At 34.3% G+C, this 17,806-nt stretch overlaps 1 long non-coding RNA gene across 2 annotated transcripts; it reads right to left on the bottom strand.

Annotated features, from left to right (window-relative positions):
• Nucleotides 1-217: 217 nt before the first annotated feature.
• Nucleotides 218-17,550, bottom strand: LOC145584805 (uncharacterized). Of its 2 annotated transcripts, XR_014100418.1 has the most exons (4): nucleotides 17,278-17,550; nucleotides 16,933-17,003; nucleotides 6,505-6,525; nucleotides 218-1,092 (listed from the first exon to the last, which is right to left on the bottom strand). It is a non-coding gene; the product is annotated as an uncharacterized LOC145584805 (long non-coding RNA). The 2 variants fall into 2 exon arrangements; XR_014100414.1 differs by lacking the exons at nucleotides 218-1,092; nucleotides 6,505-6,525 and adding an exon at nucleotides 15,750-16,083.
• Nucleotides 17,551-17,806: the final 256 nt, after the last annotated feature.

The following is a 17,806-nucleotide window of genomic DNA, read 5'->3' as shown; positions in this document are numbered from 1 at the left end:
ACTTTCAAGGTCGTTTATGTCATCGGAATTGAAATCGAAGACGGCCTCGCAATGCAAAAAGCTACTAACAATAGTAACCATGATGGCCGGAAAGGAAAGAAGAGCGACAATCCTTCTTCTTCCGAAAACGCCCACTCTAGTAATAATGTTAGTACCTTTGACCATAATGGTGTCTTAGCCATGGACAATCATGGATCTAAAAGGAAATCCAGGCGAGAGTTCACACCCATTGGAATGACCTACGATGCTGCTTTCGATCGTCTCTATGATCGAGGATTAATCAAACCTAGTGGCCCTACCGAGGATCCAACACCAGAAAATCGATCTTTGAGATGGAATCCAAACTCCTATTGCAAGTACCATCGAGGGCGCGGTCATACTACTGATGAATACTACAGGTTTCAAAACCTCATTCAAGATCTCATAGAGGCAAATAAGATCCCATTGCCTCTAGCTAGCGAGAAGACTGGATGATGTCGGAGCAAACAACACAAGACAAAGGCGAGCTTCAACGACAAGATTTCATGACCTCTTTTTCTATTTTCTTTTTCATTTTTTTTCCTTTCCCTAATAAGTCTAGCATAGGCACCTTTTCTTTTCCTTTAGATTAATTTTGTAGTTTTTTTTCCTTTTCCCTTTTAATAAAATGAGCATTTATTTCATTATATATGATCATTTCATTATATTACATTAAAAAAAAACAAAAAAAACAAAAAAAAAAAAAATCCATGTTGAATTAAGCACAAGGTATACCAATGATCTGAGGCACCCCTTGTAGCCACATCATATCTCATTTCACCCTTCAATTATACATCCTTTCTTCATAAACCACTTTGAGTCTCGTTTAACGATATACCCTTCTTTTTTCAACCTACATCTACCTAACCTTGGGATGGGATGGTGTGCAACTTATGCAATTCTAAAAAAAAAGGCTTGAGTGATTCAAAAAATTAAAATAGAAAAAATAAGCAAAAGCAAAAAATAAATAAAAAGTGTACAAAAGGGCAAGTGTTCCAATGTCTTTGATATGAAAATATCTTTGATATGAACACGTCTCAGATTGCGTCTCTTATCGAGTGCTCGGTACCGTGCCTGAGAAACATGAATGTCAAGTGAGTGATAAATCGCATGATCGGGATTGCCCATACTTATGAAAATAAAATAAATGCTAAAGCAAAAAAGAGCTAAAAAAAAAGAGTTAAAATCCTCAAGCATAAAAATATAAATATTCCAAAAGCAAAGTTGCACACCTTGGGGGCTTATCTAGGGTCTTGAGCCTTTTATCCCCTTCTTCTTCAACCTTTAGACTAACCACGTTACAACCCTTAAAAAGACCTTTTTGAGGTATACACACTTATGCGAGGTTCAGCTAGAGCTACGTTCGGCCTGATTCCTAACGGATACGTAGGCAACCTCACATCGAGGTGCGGCCGTAATAAAAATGCATTCATATTCACATTCACACACTTACACCATGATCATATCAAGGGATTCCCAATGCTCATCCCTATTCACTTAGAGCTAGACTTGGGGGCTTGATCCTTATATCATTAGCTTACCTAGCCTAAGAGTCACCATCATTTGACTCTTCTTGAAATAATATTTTTCCACACACTTAGCCTTTGCGGCCTAACTTTAGTGTCACTCTCACACACATCACAGATACATGACCAAATATACTTCCCTTAGGAACCCTTTGTCATGAAATCTTAACACGACATTGAAGCATGCCTTGTCATATCAACATCACTCATCATTGCATCACAAAGTACGAACTGCTTAGCCTCCTTGCCTAAGTTACCCAAATACTTTCATCGTGGAGTCAACAATTGAGAAAGCCTAGGATGAATTAATCCTTGCACAACATTTGACTAAGCTCATTCAACATGCACCTTCAAACACTTCGATTCCTTTTCACGTCTTTCTTTTTCAGGAGAAAGTCGGTACCCTCCACAAAAATGACGGAAAATTATTGTTTTTTTGCATTTTCGAGTCGCACGATCACATTACAATGCACACATGAGTCATGTACACATTGAGTCATGTCGTGTCATATCACTTTGATTTGAGTCTAACACATGTGTCATTTCACTTCGAATCGAGTCAACCTCGAGTCAGTCGATCACAGCGAGTCAAGTTTATACCTTGAGTTGTGTCAAGTCAATGAGTCAAGCAACGTGAAACCTTAGGTCTACCCTAAGATAATTAAAAAGATTGGCAAAGTTCTATAGTCAAAATAAATACAGGTGCAGCAGAATAGGGAAGACCCTACTCCAATTCTTGGCTCCGGATATATTTCAGCAGCGACAGAGCTCGAAGCCTCTCAGAAAGGTGATTTCGACCTCATACAACAATTTCGGGTTCCTTGGTACGCCAGTTAGCCCCTACAAGCAATTTGACATGATTAGTAGTCGGCTCGATTACAATCGTAGTAAGTGATTGACCTGAAAAAAAATCGTCTCACTTAGCTTAAGCGCCTAAAACACTGGCTCATTACAATAGGTTTAAAAGCAAGCACTTAAACGACAATTTTTCCAAAATTGGATTGTCATCCCCAACTGACAATATTTCCAAAAATGGATTGTCGTGCATCTTCCTCAACGACAATTTTTCCAAGATTGGATTGTCATCTCTGGCAAAGTTTCCAAGCATGGATTATCGTGCTCCTTCTTTGTTTGGCAAGTTTTTCCAAGTTCGGATTGTCATACATTCATAGATTGCTGGCAAGTTTTCCGAGATTGGATTTTCATACACCCAGTTCCCTATGGCAAAATTTCCCAAAGGATTGTCGTAGGTCTCTACTCATCATAAATTTCGGCAAAGGTTCCTTAACGTGGATTGTCATTCATTTCAGTAAGTGGCAAATTTTCACGAAGTGGATTGTCGGTCAACTCTTTTTTGAATGTTCCAAGACGCGGATTGTCAATAGTGGCAATATTTTCCCAAAAGGATTGTCGCATAGCGTTGGCAAATTTCCAAGGTGGGTTGCTTTCAAGAGTTATATTCCAAGATGTGGATTGTCGATCGTAGCAAAATTCTTATGACAGATTGTTACGAAGCATTGGCAACTTTTCCCAAAAATTGGATTTTTGCAAATTTTTTGAGATATGGATTGTCGCTTCATCGTGGCAACATTTCCAAGGATGGATTGTTACGAAGCATTGACAACTTTCCCTAAATTGGATTGTCATACATCATACAGGAGTTGTGTTGGAAACTATTCCCAAAGAAAAGAGGATTGTCATCACAGCAAAAGTACCGACGTACAGGTTCAAAGCAACGGAAGCGCCGACGTACAGGCATAGCGGAAGCAAAGTTCAGGCGAACTTTTAAGGATCGACCGATGGAGGTCTTCGGTAATTTCCTTTGGAAAATTATCTCATCAAATGAGGATGGCTTCAAGCGAGGATATCTTCGACGACATTCCCTAGCTTGTGGAAGGTTGTCAAAAAGATAGTATTCCCTTAGACGTGGAATATTGTCAAAGCGGAGGAGGATCGTTTCAGGCGATGCAATCTTCTATATTGGAAGCAGTTACTGGCGTAGCGGTTTTCAAGCGGGATGGCGTTCTCTAGCTTGCAGGAGGTCATCAAAACAGTGAAGCGGCAGCAAATCGGTTACTTTCAGAGACGTGTGCTCGACGGTGCAAGATACGCGTTTCTTAACTCTTTTATCTGTTTAACTAACGCTAGTTTTGCAGGTATTGGCGTTACAAGAGTGATTTAGGATCGCAGAACGTTCTGAATCATTCTCCGTCCCTATCGATATTTTGACTTTTGTTTTCGAAACTCGCGTTTCTCCAAACTCAGTCAAAGTGAGGGCTTCTGTAGACACCCATTTGTATCTCCCCAAAACCAAACCCGGTGATGAGTACCTTTCACGTCGAATCATAATCGAATGAAGTGAAAGTGTGGAAAGTCTAGTGTTGCGGATAGTTTTAATTTCTTTTCTTTTATATCTGTTTTTTAAAACTTATTTTAAGAAAACAACCAATCCAGTTTGGTTGGACCATGATACGGGTCTAATAATAGTGTAGTTGGATGGGGCTTGACAATTGTTTTCCAACGATATATTATAAGCCCAATTCCGATAAATATTGAGGAAGTTATGGCCAATTTACTAAATTGGGCCCGGTTTGAGCCTTATATGCGGCCCAATGATCTAGAGGAGGGCCTAATATGATTTATCATTCCTAATGCAATTAGGAATGGTTTTAGTCTTCTAGATTCTTCTAGAAAGTTCTTTTCATTCCTAATTCAATTAGCATTGATAAATTGACTTTTTGTTGACTTTTCAGAGTTTTAATTAAAATCAAAAAGCATTTTCGAGGAAAAGATACGATTTTATCCTCCAGTACGGCAAACTTATCTGATTTTCAAAAACACGTCAAAAACAGGCCTGACGCCTGACTCCAGGCATTGGCGCCTGGAACCAGGCCTGGCGCCTGGTGCTAGCCATTGGCGCCTGGCGCCAATAAGCTGGTGCTGGCGCCAGCTCTGTTTTGCGTGCGCCAATCTTATTTTACGTGCGCCAAGTGCTCTGTTTTGATATTTTATCTTTTTGGCTGATTTCTCTATAAATAACGTATTAAAAACTCCGTTTTCATTCACGAATTCTCACCTACAATCAGTTTTCATTCACAATCATTAATTCTCTAGTTCTCTCTTAATCATTCACCAATTCTCATCAAGTTTTCTTGATTATTTCAATCATCCTTCTCTTTCCTTTTTTTAAAATAGTCTTTTACATACAAAATTCTGCATTCATTATATCTAGAAACACCTAGCCATATTCGAAGTTTCCTTCGCCCTAGACGTGAAAGGTTTAATTTCTGAGGGTTTGGTCCCAAATCTCTATTTCAATTATTTAATTTAATTGTTTTGATTATTATTTTCCTTGAAGTTACTAACGTGTGTATTTTGTTATTAGAAAGAGGTACGAGGCATCAAAGTAAGTACTTTAATGGTTTTAATTGATATTATGATGTAGAAATCATGTTTAAATTGTTATTATGATATTCCTAGCATCATGTCTAGGGTATTTTTAATATTAAACATGATTTCTATGATGCCTTTTATTCTCTTCCTAATATTTATGATTGTTAGTATCATGTTAGGGCTAAAGATTTGATTTTTATTGTTTAGTGACATGCTAGGGTTTGTTATTAGTCTTGTTAGTATCATGCCTAGGATTTTGCTATTATTATTATGCTTTAATATTAACATGAACATGATTATGATTATAATTGTTATAATTTATGATGATTATGAATATTATTATTATTATTTTTATGATGATTATTATTATTCATGTTTATTCTAATGATTGATTATTTATTATGATGCTTATTTATTTATTGCTTGATCACATCTTTTATGTATGTTTAAAGGGAATTTTGGTACTTGTAATCACGCTTAATAAGATAATTAATAATCTTGTTAGGGTTAATATGATTATAATTCAAGTGATCGCCAATAATAGATTTGTTAGTGCATTAAATTCAACCAACATAGATAAACAAGTTTAGGGTTAATCATATTGATTGCATGTTAATTAGAAAGCGCACATGAATACGTTCAGAATAAAGTAGAGGCCTATTATTAGGGTAGATTCAATCTCTTTTAGGTTGGATTTGTACCTTCATCCTCGAACCCTTATTTGGTTCTCGACCTTATGGAGTTGACGATCTCTTGGATCGTTAAGGGGTGTAACCTTCATCCTATGAACGGTTTACAAGTTCCTAAAACTTGTTGGCGACTCTTTTGCTCTATCTTCTTCCCTTATGGACGCCACCATACTTTAGTGTATGATCACAGTGGGGTTTAAGCTAGGGATTAACGCTTGAAATTATTCCCTACACCTAGGATCTTGCTATTCTAATGCTTTAACATGATTTTTATAATATGATTATAATTATTATTTTGATGTTTATTATGTTGCTTGATATTTATTTTTATTGCTTGATCACGCCTTTTATGCATGTTTAAAGGGAATTTGTACTTGTAATCACGCTTAATAAGATAATTAATAATCTTGTTTAGGGTTAATATGATTATAATTCAAGTGATCACCAATAATAGATTTATTTGTGCATTAATATTCAACCATAAACAGGTTTAGGGTAAACCTATTGATTGTATGTTAGTCAGAAAGCGCACATGAATACGATCAGAATAAAGTAGAGGTCTATTATTAGGGCAGGTTCAATCTCTTTTAGGTTGGATTTGTACTTTTATTCCCGAACTAGCAGTCATGGTTCAAGACCTATTGGAGTTAACGATCTCTTGGATCGTTAAAGGGTGTAACCTTCACCCTGTGAACGGTTTACAAGTTGCTAAAACTTATTGGCGACTCTTTTGCTCTATCTTCTTTCCCTTTGGACGCTACCGTACTTTAGTGTATGATCACAGTGGGGTTCAAGCTAGGGGTAAAGCTTGAAATATTCCCTACACTAAGCATGATTTCTAGGAATCATAATATCAATAAAACCATTAAAGCACTTACTTGGATGTCTCGTATCTCTTTCTAATAACAAAATACACACGTTAGTAACTTCAAGGAAAATAATAAAATCAAATGATTAAATTAAATAATTGAAATAGAGATTAAGAAAGTTTAGACTAGATTTGAGACCAAACCCTCAGAAATTAAAACCTTTCACTACGTCTAGGGCGATGGCAACTTTGAATTTGGCTAGGTGTGTCTAGATCTTGTGAGTGCGGAATTTTGTATGCGAAAATCTTGAGAGAGAGAAGATACCAAGAGATTCTTGAAAACTAGGGAAAATAAGAAAATTAATTGTTGTTGATGGAAATTGATGATTTAAAACGGAGGTTTAGGAGGCTATTGAAGGAATTGTGTCTTCGATAAGTGCAATTACTAGATATATCAAGGATCACTATTATGGAGATAATAAGTTCGTTCTCTTGAGGCGTCATCATCTGTTGCTAGACTATGAGAGATGATCTTTGGAATAGTCAAATAGTCCAAAGCCCGCTAGAATGGATCCTATGAGGTCACACACAAGGGTATTGGGTTAAGCAAGTAAGAGGCCCATTAATGGGCCTCGTGAGCAATTAACTAATCATGAAATGGATTGGGCTAGCATAGTTAGATTGGAATCAAGTTTTCGGATTTTGACATGGGCTCTTATTTAGAGATGAGATCTATAAATAAGATCCATGCCTAGGGTTGCAAGATAGCAGTCATAATTCACACACAATGTATTTTGACATCAAGGCAACCAATCCCAAAGACCCTAATTCCTCCCTCTATCTCACGGCTATCTCTCTCCTCCCCTCGTCCGTACGGTCGGCCACCCTTGGTGGCGCGTGTGGTGGTTCGTGGTGGTTCATGGTGGTTTGTTGCTCACTCTTCTCCGTAGAAGGTCAATTGAAGGGTTCGATTGCAACTAACTAGCATTAGTGGAGGTCTTAATCTGTGCCCGTGGACGAAGTAGAGGAGTCACGCTTGGGGTTCTTTATCTCCCATTGTTCTTGCTCGATCGCATGTGGAATCACGCTTCAAAGGTATGATTATATGTTCTTTATGTGTTATGCATTAGATCTTGGGATTAGGTACTGTATGAATATGATTCCGCTGCGTAATACCTATAATCTCCTATAGTCGTATCAGTTAGCCTATTGCATTTACGCATATTGACTATAATTCTTTGATAGTCCACAATTTTAATTCAATTAGAAGGGAGAATAATTTAATTATGGGTCAATTATTATATTAAATGTGATTTTACTCTTGGAATAATTAAATGCTCAAAATAGCCATAAAGAGATCCGAATTTTGCCCCTAATCACTCGAAAATTTCGAACCCCCACCCTATTTTTTCGAAAATTTCGAAACCCTAACCCTAAATTATGAATTTTGTGTTTTGGTTTTGATTTAATTCGTTTACTATGTAACTAATGATTTTAATCTATTTGATTTCATGATAAATTATGAATTTTTCATGATCAAATCATTTAATTTAAGAGTTAAATTAAATTGGGGATTAATTTCATGAAGAATACTAATTTCAAGATTGAATGTGATTTAATTTTGAAATTAATTGGACCACATTAACATTAATTTAATTTTACAAAATATGTTTTGTTTTATTTAAATTAAAAATTAAAAAAAAAAAAAGGTTTTTAGCATCGACAACCGCGGCTGGGTGGCGCAGCCACGGTGGCTGCGGCTGTAGGTTGTCCGGAGGGAGGAGCGGGGCAGGGCAGCAGGTCGGGTCAGGGCTGCAGCAATAGCAGCACCGTGCAACAGTTGCACGGCACTACTGCTGCTGTTGTGCACCGCTGCAGAGCAGTGTACACCTCATGGTGTACGGCTACCGTGACCAGCTTTGGCTGGCCACACCACGGTGGCTGGTGCACGGTTTCAAAAAAAAAACTGTTATTATTATTTTATTTTAAAAATATTTCAAGATAAATATGATTTATTTTGGATGAGATAGAATATTTTGAAAATATGATCTTTTATTTTGAAAGATAAAAATCGGTTTTATTTGGATAAAATCTTTTATTTTAGGATAAAATCAAATCTTTCAAAAGTTGTTATATTTATTATCCATATTTAAAGTTGTTAAATTGGTAATTATCCATAATTAAAGTGGTTAATTTTGGATAAGATTTGTTAGGATATTCTGAGCATATTCCAAAAGGATAATAATTTATTTAAATAATGTGATTATCCCATAATTAATTTTGGATATAATTGATTTAAAATTTTGTGATTTGCTAGTAATTAGGATAGAATTTTCTAACATTGTTAGGATAATCTTTGAGGATAAATATGATTTATCTTTTAAGATTAAAATAAGATTTGATTCTATCTCATGACTAATTTAGAATATATGATATTTTATTGGTGGTCATGAATAATATATGATATTATCTAATTGCACTAATTAAAAATATGAGGTATTTTGGTGCCATGTTTCCTTAATTGTGAACATTCGATGTTGTAGTTTAGGAAAGCATGATAAGTGATTTATTATGTGACAATTTTATAATATATGATGTTATTTATTGCTATATAGACTAGTATGGCCCATAGATTCTAAATAGGATCTGCGCATCGTTTCGTATTTTTGTAATCTAAATACGGTCTGCGTACCGTCAAGTATTTTTGTAATTTATTTTATTTTATTTAAGTAGTAGATAGAATAGAATAGAATTACAGGCTGCAGTTAATCCAAGAATCCATGGAGTGGAGGCCCAAAGGAGTAAGATGGATGAGATCCATGAAGGTTCAAGTGGGAGCTTTTGCTTTATTAGTTTTTTTAGGATTAAGGGGTCATACTATGTCATGTTTTTATTTATGCATTGATAGATATGCATGTTAGATTTTATTTATGTGGTCTCATGATGCGTTAGAGTTCACTAAATAATCACAACATAATGAATCAAGGTCCCAGTAATATTGAGGTAGCTTTTCCAATCAAAAACCCGATGAAACCTTCGATATTTATGATGGGTCATGCCAAAGCAGGGTTTCATATTATATCTTAGGGGAGTGGGGGTAAAACAAATTTTACACTTTTGATTGGTTATACTCAACAAGGTTACCTAAAGAGTTTAGAACCTTGAAGCTAAGGTTAATAATTAAACATGTGATGGTTAATTATTCAATTAAGAATTACAAAGAGTTGTAATCAGTAAAGAGTTTACTCACCTTGAAAATGTAATAGTTGATGGTAGGGCCAAAGTCCGGTCAATTATTGCACAAATAAAGGATCTTGGAATCATTCTATTCAATAGGGATCAATTAAATTGGATGAATGTTTTAAAGTTACCAGTTTTATAATCGCTTATGGTACTTTAAATTTTATTAAACATAATTGAATTTTGCGTTTACTTACAAGTAACATGTCGTTCTAATTTTATTATTATATATAATCTCCTTGATTGAAAATAAAGTTGAGAAATGTTCTCAAAAGGTTAAAAGATAATCCATAAAACTATATTCCAATTTTGCTAAGATGAATCTAAAAGACAAGTTTTAGAATTCCATGTCACATGTCTAAAGTTGGTTTTATTCAAAATGTTTGAGTAAAATACCAACACATCTTCATTTTGAAAAGTGTTTCAAGGGATATAATGAGATGGGAGGTACAAACCCCCTAAAAGACAAGTATAGAAGTCCAATAAAATCTCTAATTTTCAATATGATTGGATATAAGAAAATGATTGGAAATTTCTATGATCAAAAGTTGATCAAATGACGCTATTCTTCATCCATTTTATATAAAAATTAAATAGTTGATTAAACTCTAATATGATTGAATAGACTTAGCAAAATCATGAAAAGTGCTTAAAGTAGTTAAGCAAAGCATCATTTTGAACCTAAGAGAAGTATTATAAGTGGCTCAAATGGGAAAGGTTTAGGAATATATGAGGATTGAATTAAGAAGTTATAGGCCAAGAAATGCAAACAAGTTTCCACTTCTCAAACCTAGAACTACTTAAATGCTAAAAGTTGTTATGAACGACAAATGTTTCTAATTAAATGGACCAATTCCAATTGATTAGAAACTACCTCATATAGTTGGAAGGTAAAAGAATGGAAAATGTTCCAATTTAAGAAGTATATTATAGAAATTGATTTAGCACATTACTACTTCTTGGACATATGATATCTTGTTTAGTTCTCTCTTATTGAGAATGAGGTTGAACTAAATGAAGAAGTATGGCTAAAGGAGAAATAAATCTACAAGTTTAGAAGCAAATGTTGCTACTTCACAAGTAGAATTTACGAGTCTGGAAGCAAAAGTTGCAACTTTACAAGTAGAACCTATATTTCACCTTACCTTGTTATTGGCTAGAATTAAATAAATGTTATTTATTCTTGCCATTATCAAAACACCATTCAATGTTAGTAATGACTAAGCATCGAATATTAAAAAAAAAAAAAACCAAAAAAAAAAAACGTGGAATAAATGTTATTCTATGCTTCATTGAATCATAATGTGTTTTGAGATTGCTAAATAGGTTCAAAGTTCTATATGATAGAAATAATTAAACCATTTCTATATATATAAATTGTTTCTAAAATGTCAATTAATTCGAATAAAAAATGAAAATTGCATGCGGAGGATCCAAAGGGATAGACTTTCAATATCATTGGATTATGAATCCATTGATATATGTAATTATCAATCTAATTTGAAATTTTGTTTAAGTCACCATTTAGAGAAATTATGATGTGAACTCGAGGTCGAATACATATCGATGTAAGAAAACCAAAGGTTCAAAGGCTAGAGACGGACAATGAAACTTCATTTGTGATATGATCACTATTTATGCTTAGTTGAAGCATGGAAATGAAAATACTGAAAAGTTCAAAAGGTTCGGTATGAAGTTCAGTGATACTTGACAAGATAATGATTACATTACAATGTGATTGTAATTGTGAAAATTTAAGTCAAGACATATACTTGGCAACACATTCAAAGTATTGCGATATGATCGTAATAATGAGAATTTAAGCCAAGACCTTGATGAACATCCAAGAGTTGTGAAATCGTTTTACGACAAACTCCGAAAGAAAACCTTGTGAAGTGTTTATGAAGGGAGCTATCAATCTATATGAGATATATTTTGATAATGGATAAAATCATAAAATCACCTATCTTCCAACCATTATTCAGGGGATATACTTTTAAGATAAGCTACAAAACTAAACAAACTACATAGGTCAAATCAAATTATAGTAAAGGCTTCATATGTGATATGGATAAGAAAAGTTCTTATTAAATCTTTCTACAAAGCAAGGAATAAATGTTGTATTAAATCGTTTAATGCACGATCAATTCCTATATAGAGCACGGGGTACTACTACACAAATCATACTTAGCACAAGATGTTTGTTGCTCAAGTAGGTACCCTTATGGAAATTGTTCCAAAAGGTCAAGTGGGAGTAGTGTAAATCTTGAAAGAGTTCGAGAAAAGCAACAAACAAACATGGTTCAAACCATGATTGGTTCACCCTATGCTAAAAGTGCCTCCTCAAAAAGGCAAGTGGGAGTATAAGAATCTCGAAAAGTTCGAGAGCTTTGAAAGAGTTCAAGAAAAATGATTTCGAAAATCTTGAAGAAATTTGAGAAGTAATCGAATCAAAGCAACAATATGAGCATGATTCACCTCATGTTACAAATGATAACGCGTGGTCTCATTAAGTGTAATGGGAGTAATAACCATGTGTCGAAGGTAGTACATTCCAAGTGCACATCCTCAAATTGTCGTTTTTCATTGAAAACTAAACAAAGTTGTTGTATGAGTCTCAATTGTTGCATAAAAACCCACAATAATGACTAGCATATGTAAAATTTAGCCAAAGAAATATGATTTCATATTGACTAAGAGTTCTAAAATATTCATTTTGGAACATGATGATTATGAAAGTAATAAAGATGATTTGACAAGCTATGACTCCAAGTGGTTTAAAAACCAGGAAATCTAAAATAGATTCTAAGTCTTTAAGCAAGTGTATGACACTTAAATAATTTGCTTAATTGGGTGAGACCCATTATAAGCAAAACAAACAAGATAGAAAAATGTTTTCTAACTAAAGCAAAGACTTGTTAGAAGATTCAACTAATTCATAATATGACTATGACTACGATGAAACCTTTACATTAGTCATTTTGCAAAGATCTTTTAAAGATATTTTAGTGATTTCTACCTTATAAGATTTGGTAGATGGATTTCAAAATACTTTCTTGAAATTGTTCATGAAAGAATATTTGTATATGATACAATCAAAAGTTTGAAGATCCAATAATCCTAGGGATGCATAGCATCATGGAGTTAATGTTCTTAATTTTGTGAGTTAATCAAATCGTTTGATGTTCTCGTAAAATGAAGAAAAGGTCTTGTGTGTACAAGATGTTTAGTGGGAGATATGAAGTCTTCTTGGTCTAGTATAAAGAGCAAATTATTCATTTCTTGAAGAGTCAAGTGGTGGGTAGTGCATTTTGTATGAAAAACCTTGAAGAGAATGATGAGTACATTTGGGATTCAAAATCTATAGAGATAGGTTTTGATGGATGTTTGAGTTTGGTTAATAAGATTATATTGATAAGATTCTTATAAGGTTCAACATTATATTGAAAGGAGTTTCAATCCTATGTAACATGACACGTTGCTTAATGATTCAATGCTTTGAGAAAGATTGATGAAATTAAGGTGTAGAGTGATGATCCTCATGCAATATGCAAAGGATGCATCATGCATGTCATGGACTATACTCGTCTATTTGATTCATGCGTTTTAAGAACAAGTGATGATAGATTTCAATCGAAATCCAATGTGATGTTGGATTACAAATTAGAAATTCCAGAGTTCCTTGCGAAAAGGCGAAGAAAAATTCTTAGTGTATGGAGATGAAAATGATTATAAGATTTAGAAATTGCAAAATTCATGTTTATGAGAATGTCTCATGAACTCTACTTAGTAAACCCCTTCCACTTTCAAAGCATGAGAAACATGCTAATGAAACTGGATTGAGGCAAATGATGTAATTAGAAGTTGTATTTGTTTTTGGAGAAAAACAAGTTACATGTGTAATACATTCATTTGCATAATTATGTTTATCAATTGAAACAAAGTTTCAATCTTATTTAATCGTGGTTTCAAGATTAAATAAAATGTCCAAAATAATTATGAATTGATGGGCTGAATGAAGCCCCACAGGTGAACTAAATTCATACATTATTTAAGTTCCTAGTTCGGAATCATTAAAATGGACATAAATGATTTCTAATAATGGACTAGCATGTAAGATTGATTGGATAGCGCAGTTTCATGGGCTATAGGAGCGTGGTGAAGCTCGGTCAATCACATGGATATGCATGAATGATGCATGATCGAACTATAGATCTACTTTGAAGTTCAAGTATAAAGCTTCCGGATATATTAGTGGATTCCTTTGACATGAATGGAACATTGATTTCATTCAATGGATGTTATGGCTGTGGTACACTCAGACGTCTGCCCGTAACTGGAGATTATAAAGGGTGTTTCCCGGTTATTTCAGAAGTTGAGTGGGAGCTTTGGTCGCCACAAGATTGGATTGAGTCTACCTATTAAATAGGAATGTGTCTTGGCCCCTTGAAGAGGGAGAATTCAAAAAAATGCATGGCCGTGCTCAAATGCATTACATAGTAATCATTTGTTCTGTGAATCTCACTCGGTTTTTCAAGAAAAGATTTGTAGACTAATATGATCACGACATGAGATGCAATCATATTATTAAATCGACACAAATTGACTTAAGGAATTTGAATATTGCGCACTTGTCTCAGGCAAGTGGGAGATTGAAGGAGTTGTGTCTTCGATAAGTACAATTACTAGATATATCAAGGATCACTATTATGGAGATAATAAGTCCGTTCTCTTGGGGCGTCATCATCTGTTGCTAGACTATGAGAGATGATCTTTGGACTAGTTAAATAGTCCAAATCCCGCTAGAATGGATCCTATGAGGTCACACACAAGGGTATTGGGTTAAGCAAGTTAGAGGCCCATTAATAGGCCTCATGAGCAATTAACTAATCATGAAATGGATTGGGCTAGCATAGTTAGATTGGAATTAAGTTTTGGGCTTTTTACATGGGCTCTTATTTAGAGATGAGATCTATAAATAAGATCCATGCCTAGGGTTGCAAGATAGCAGTCATAATTCACACATAGTGTATTTTGACATCAAGGCAACCAATCCCAAAGACCCTAATTCCTCTCTCTATCTCACGACATCTCTCTCCTCCCCTTGTCTGTACGCCCGGCCACCCTTGGTGGTGCGTGTGGTGGTTCGTGGTGGTTTATGGTGGTTCGTTGCTCACTCTTCTCCGTAGAAGGTCAATTGAAGGGTTCAAATGCAACCAACTAGAATTAGTGGAGGTCTTAATCTGTGCCCGTGGACCAAATAGAGGAATCACCTCCCATTGTTCTTGATCGATCACATGTGGAATCACGCTTCAAAGGTGCGATTATATGTTCTTTATGTGTTATGCATTAGATCTTGGGATTAGGTACTGTATGAATATGATTCATGTTTATTTCCGCTGCGTAGTACCTATAATCTCCTACAGCTATTTATAGAGAAAATCAGCTGGATGGATAGAAAAACGAATCAGAGTTTCGACGAGAATAAAACAGCTTAGCGCCAGACGCCAGACATTAGCGCCAGATCCCAAGCATTAGCGACAGACGCTAATCCTGTCGTTAGGCGATAGAAAACAATTTCACACGTTTTCTCAATTTTGATAAAATTTAGCCGTATAGAAGGGCAAAATCGTATTTTCCTTAAAAACACTTCTATTAAACTCATTAAAACTCTAAAATGTCAACTAAAGTCAATTTATCAATGCTAATTAAATTAAGAATGAAAAGAACCTTCTACAAGAATCTAGAAAACTATAATCAATTCTAATTGCATTAGGAATGATAAATCAATATTAGGCCCTCCTCTAGATCATTGGGCCGCATATAAAGATCAAACCGGGCCCAGTTTAGTAATTTGGCCATAACTTCCTCATTAGTAATCAGAATTGGGTTTATAATATATCGTTGGAAAGCTCTTTTTGAACCCGACCCAACTACACTATTATTGGACCCTTGCCATGGACCAAACCAAACTGGATTGACTGTTTTTTAAAAATAGGTTTTCAAAAACAGAGAGAAAGAAAAGAATTAAAAAACTAACCGCAACACTAGACTTTCCACACTTTCACTTCATTCGATTATGATTCGACGTGAAAGGTACTCATCACTGAATTTAGTTCTGGGGATACACAAATGGGTGTCTACATTCATAGATATGACTCTTATTAGTACAATCATGAGCACAACTAGTTGATGTAAAAATTGTGAAGATGATCTATAGTTACGAAACACTAGTAGTTGGAGCAAAACTATACAACTAGATGAGCTTGATCCTACTGACTTGCTTCTGAATGACAGCAGAGAAATCTCCTTCCAAAATAATACTTCTCCCGCCCAAGTCATACGAAAATTTCATACCCCATATGATAGCCATAGCTTCAGGTACATTTGTCTCCAATCGTTTGATGCCCTACACCACAAAACAACACTGAACCGAGCCATTACAGTCACGCAACACTGCCCCTAGACCAACCCCTAACTCCTCTACAACTTTGGCATCAACATTCAGCTTTCCCAACCCCTCATTAGGTGGTGACCAAGCTATAGGAAGGGGCATACCAGCACCCGCTTTTTTATGTACTCTTATCGTATTTCTATCTACTTATTACAGGGGGGAAAAACCTCAACTATAAACTCATTGATTATATACTTTTTGAGTAATTTAATCTACTATTAAAATATTTAGTTTACTTTTTATGGAATTATATTCAAATCCACTTATAATTTTGCAGATTCTAGAATGAAAATGAAATGCAGTTTTAATAATCTGTGACCCCAACTTTTTAAACAGACCCCATAACTCCAACATCCCAATTTTGGCCATTGCTTATCAAACACAATAGAGCTCCTATCAGACCACTCACCCAACACCAAAGACACAAACAAACATAAAAAAGTCCTCATTGTATGCATTAGTTTACTTTAAGAGATGATTAGTATACTTTAAGAGAGATTTAGTTTACTTTTATGAGATTTATACTTTATTAAATAAGTTATCTAAATGAAATGCACCTCTGATGGAACATCAAATGTGTTTAAGATTTTTAATCACCATTAACATACAACATATATTATACATGATCTCTCACATGAATTTCATCGAACAGTTGATATGCAAAGTTACAAATTAAGAACCTTCATTTAGACTAATAAAATTATTCAACAATAAAATCACTGGAACAAAAAACAGAAAAATTATACTCCGTAGTAAATTTCAGAAATATTACTCAATTTTGCGTAAAATTTCAACATTAATTACCTTCAATTATGCACAACCTCAATCTCTCGCAACTTCATTTTTAACAACTTCAAATTTCAGCAGATTTCAACCTGAAAACACTAAAATAAGTTAGTAATTGCATAAATAAGAGTTCAAACTTTATAATCTTTAAAGATTATCACAGTATTATAAATCTAATTCAAATTTAAATTTTAAAATAGTACAAAATTTAATAAATCAAAGAATAAAGAATTAAACTTTTTATGAAACAGTTAAAAGTAATTTATAATCAATCATAACCTTAAATTGTAAATTAAAATTCAATTTTCTCTATGAAATTGATGAAGCTCGTTGATTTAAAAAATAGAAGAAAAAAAAACTTACCTCAAATGCCGCTGAAAATTCAGAGTCGTAGAAAAAATTCCTAAATTCACCAAATTAAATAAGAAAAATTGAATTTCCAACAAGACCTTGACGAATTTGAAGCAATTTTAGCAAGATCTGGACGAATTTGAAGCAATTATACCCAATTTGATAGAGAAAGCTCATAGCAATGGAGGAGAGAGAAAGTGCGTGGAAATGAATGGAATGTGTGTGATTTAATCTGAGCCGTCAATCGCGCGCCTTTTTGTATTAGATCTGACAGTCCAGATTAGTTCCTAGTTTCTATTATAAGATTGGTTCTCATTATTATAACCTGATCATATATATATATATATATATATGTATATATGGGCGGAATCCGACGATAATATGTCTTTATATGTGAAATCTATCATATATGAGAATACATCACAACCATTAAATTGAACTAGATCTAACAACTGAGATCACTCCAAGAGTAATGGCAAAAATGTAAATTTATGCTCAAATAAAACCATTTCAAAATCTCTAAAAACCACGCATTCAAATC

The sequence above is a fragment of the Chenopodium album genome, chromosome 2, assembly GCF_948465745.1.
Source record: "Chenopodium album chromosome 2, dcCheAlbu1.1, whole genome shotgun sequence".
Taxonomy (NCBI): Eukaryota; Viridiplantae; Streptophyta; class Magnoliopsida; order Caryophyllales; family Amaranthaceae; genus Chenopodium; species Chenopodium album.
The sequence above is the reverse complement of the archived record's forward strand: the minus strand, read 5'-3'. Positions and strand labels throughout refer to the sequence as shown.